Raw genomic sequence first — 4,045 nt, forward strand, 5'->3', positions numbered from 1 at the left:
TCTACCTACATCATGTGCTCAGGGCACCTTCACTACTATCGCTCACTCTCTCCTCTATCTTCCCTTCTCATCCTCTCCTCCTGTCCCTCTTTTTGCCAACACATTCCTCCCACCTCCATCTCTCTCTCTCTCTCTCTCTCTCTCTCTCTCTCTCTCTCTCTCTCTCTCTCTCTCTCTCTCTCTCTCTCTCTCTCTCTCTCTCTCTCTCTCTCTCTCAATGGAAAGCTCTCATTTCATTGTTCACGTGGGTGGTGTGGGGGTTGGCAAACCACATAACCTATTATCAGAAGGATCTTTGTTGGTTCTATCTGGAGCTGACATAAATGCACCAGCTGGTTATAATGTGTTTGCCCTAGCAAAATCTGTTGAAGGTGAACCGTTAACATTTCCTTTGCAAAATGCAGGTAAAGGTAATAGCTCTCCTCTTTATGTTTTGGATGCTAAAGTTTCCACAGAGTATCTAGCATTCTTGGATTCCGTTGTGAAACCTATTACACCACTACAGTCTGCCAACATACTGTTGCTTTCTACTGATGAAGAGAAAGAAGACTTTCACTTTGACCCCACCAACAAAACACCCAAAAATGGGGTGATCGACCTAGACTCCCCACTACAAGAGGGATGTAAGAAGGACCGGGCTCCGATTGGTGATTCCTTTAGCATAGTGGAGCTAGCGTTACATCCCACTCTGAGATCTCCAAAGCTAAAGACCTTGATCGCATCATCAGAATGGGAGTGGGTGGAAGAAATTCCATCAAGCTACAATGGAAACATGGTGTTTGAATTTCCACCTCAGCCAAATATTGAGAGGTCAGTTATGGATGGAATGGAGCAATCAGTGGATGGTCATGTGTGGACAAAACCAACAACCACAAACATCACATTTCCAGCAACTATAAGGAAAAGTTATTGCGGAGGTTATTTCAAATGTGTGTTTGTAGAGTACTCGTAAGTGTTATGTACAGGAATACCCAACCGGTCATCTTGGATAGGTATTCCTTATTCTTTTGTTTTATGTACAAGGGAAGAGTGACAAAATCACAATTGTAACTAATTGAGAGACCAATGCTAAATGGTGACTTGCAAAAGTATGGAACCTTGAAGTGCTTTTATTGTCAACATGTGCCTGCTATTCGAAAAACCTGCGACTGCCAAGTTTACTACATAATGCCAACAGACAAACGCTATTCTCGAGCCATGGTGCACCAAGGCTTCCATGACCATGATGTCAAATTAGGGTCATCCAAAAGTACCATTGCAAGGGTGAAGTCTTTGGTGGATGAGGCCGTTGATTTGCTTCGCATCCAAGTTGGGCCGAGAAAATCCAAATGGAGGTGGTTAAGCTTATTTCCCAATCTGTCCTTCAACCTTCTTCAGGTGAATGCACGTAGCTTGGACAAGTAGAGTTGTCAGTTCTACTCCAAGAAATATTTCCTCTTGTTAAAAGCCAAAGGTATGGGAAATGCATTTTAATATACATTTTAAACTTAAAGTCTTATATATTTCTAAACTTTCATCATGTTCTCCGCAGAATTAAGGATTGGGTGCATAAATTTTGTGGAGAGTCGAGTGCTCGTGGAGAGGAGTCATTGATAATTGACTTAAAGAGACGCTTGACATTTTTGTTTATCCACGGCATGCTTTTTCCAGGTCAATCTAATAGAGAGGAGGATAGATGTTTTGTATTCAAGATGTCAACAACTGGTCCTGGCTCAGGCATAGATCTTGTCAATAGAATGCAAAGAAATCGAAATGGAGATTTAAAAAGAGCGTGGGTTTGCTTTGATCACGTTCGACGGGTAGAAGGATGGACAACCATGGCAGCACATGTTTATGATCCGAGGCTAGTTTTAATCTAATGTTCAATACTCAACACATATTGACACATACTTCAATGTTAATGTAGCTTTGTGTTAATGTTCAATGTCCAAGAATTAATGACAATTGCCATATGTGAGATGAAAGAAGAGGACACTACAAACCAAATGATATTTTGGCAACAAATGATCAACGTGCTAGAGCGCAATGGGGTGCCCCCACCAGATTTTGTTGGCTTTATGGCAGATGAAGCCCAAGCAAACTGGAATGCGGTGCACACAATTTTCAATGGAGGTCCGGATATGGTGATGAAAGGTAGGGAGAGATCATGCCTTTTTATTAGGAACAAAGTCTAGGGATCCACACCACAAAATATGTGCTCAATGCATTTCAAGACGAGCACAAGCGACTGTGTCGAATGTGGCGGTGCGCGCAAAGCACTAAAGATGCAGAGGCCCAATATCGGTTCATTCAAGCTTGGTGGGAAACACAAAAGGTGGTAGATGGGAATCTAGGCCCAATGGAGTGCTGGTTGAGTTGGTGGCATGTGAGGTACCCTCATTGGAGGAAGGAAATTGTTGGTGTAAGTTTTCAAATTTATTCTAGGATAGGTTGTAGGATGTCCATTTAATTAGACCCTTCATGATATCAATGAAATAAATTTATTTCTTTTTTTTGTAGGCTCTAGATGAATATTGCATCGAGGTCATCCCTTGAACAAATCTCTCAGAGTCAGGTCATGCTTCATGGCTATCAGGTGAAGGTCACAAGCCTAAAATTTCTTTGTACGAAGCAACAATTTTGGATATTGGGAACACTCTTCTTCAACAATACAAAAGAATGGCATATACAGAGGGTAAGTATATAGGAAGCGGACCAAGCATAAGCAAGATGAGCGACAAGGCAACTTCACGACAATTTCACACACCTACTCCATCACAGACTAGCCGTGTTGTGAACGATGCAATTGGAGGAACTGGTCTTCCAAAGGTGCCTGAGTTTTTTGGAGACCAGGTTACAATGACAAGGCGATGCAAGACATTCGGCAATGTTATAGGCAAGGAGGCAAATAGTTCACACACACCAGAGTATGTCACTCAAAATGTTGCTCGACAAAGAAAGGCTCGAAAGTTGTCATTTGGAGATGCATCACAGGTAACCCAAGATCACTCTATGGATGAGGAGAATGACGGGGTGACATTTAGGGCCATCGAGGTTGACATAAATGACACCATGTGGGCAATCCGCAGGTGCAAACCGGGGTCTAAGTTCACTTGCCAAGGAAAAATCAAAGGAGGAAAGTGCAAGAAAAAGGTGAATTTATGCAAAGTGGGAACATCGGCACCAAGTTTTTGGGGGAAACGCAACTCGGAGGGGTGTAACAATGCGACATGGGTATGGTTTTGTAGTGATGATGTCAAACATGTGTGGGATGTATGTCCATATATTGTAATGCGGCCTCCAAGACCTCCATTTGAGTGGCTAGTGGCACAGGGCACGAACTTAACAGCGCTAGAAGTAAAGTCTTTGCAGTTAGTGGGGTTTCATATCGCAACATAAACTATGGAAGTGCAAGGGTAAAGACGTGCGGGCAGGTATAGGACATGTGTTTATGAAGAGGCATTGAAAAGGATCCGCAGTGCTTTAGGACTAGAAATGGTCATCGAACAAGTGGAAATGGTAAAGATCGATAAGCATGAAGTCTTCATTGCAGAAACATCAAACTCAAAGTTATGTGGTGAGAAATATCGAGTCACAATAGCTAGGAATCCTAGTTGTACTTGCAGAGACTTCCAAAGGAGGTCAGGGGAAGAAATGACCTATGTGGCTTGCAAACACTTGTATTATATCTACTTGAGAGTGTTTGGAATGGACATAAACCACAACATGTTCATTCATCAATCTAGTCTGGCTGATAACAAGCTCAAAAGTGTACTAAGTGTAAAAAGACTGTTGTAATAATTAGCATTTGTTGGGCTATCACATTTACCGTGAGTTGTGCAAATGATGATATTTGTTTTGAGTTTTCAACAAAGTGAATTCTATCATTGTTGTCTTTTGATATGCAATTAGGGGATGTGTGATGAGAGAGAGAGAGAGAGAGAGAGAGAGAGAGAGAGAGAGAGAGAGATAGATAGATAGATAGATAGTTCTATTATCGTCCTGGGAGGTCAAATATGACCTATGGGACCAAATGAACATGTCACGTGGTGTGAGTGGAGTTCAT

The 4,045-nt window shown here is 42.1% G+C and overlaps 1 pseudogene; it reads left to right on the plus strand.

Annotated features, from left to right (window-relative positions):
* Positions 1 to 2,709: 2,709 nt before the first annotated feature.
* Positions 2,710 to 3,271, plus strand: LOC147436580 (uncharacterized; annotated as a pseudogene).
* The last annotated feature ends 774 nt before the right edge of the window (positions 3,272 to 4,045 follow it).

This window comes from Adiantum capillus-veneris, chromosome 18 (genome assembly GCF_014529385.1).
Source record: "Adiantum capillus-veneris isolate H3 chromosome 18, ASM1452938v2, whole genome shotgun sequence".
Classification (NCBI taxonomy): domain Eukaryota; kingdom Viridiplantae; phylum Streptophyta; class Polypodiopsida; order Polypodiales; family Pteridaceae; genus Adiantum; species Adiantum capillus-veneris.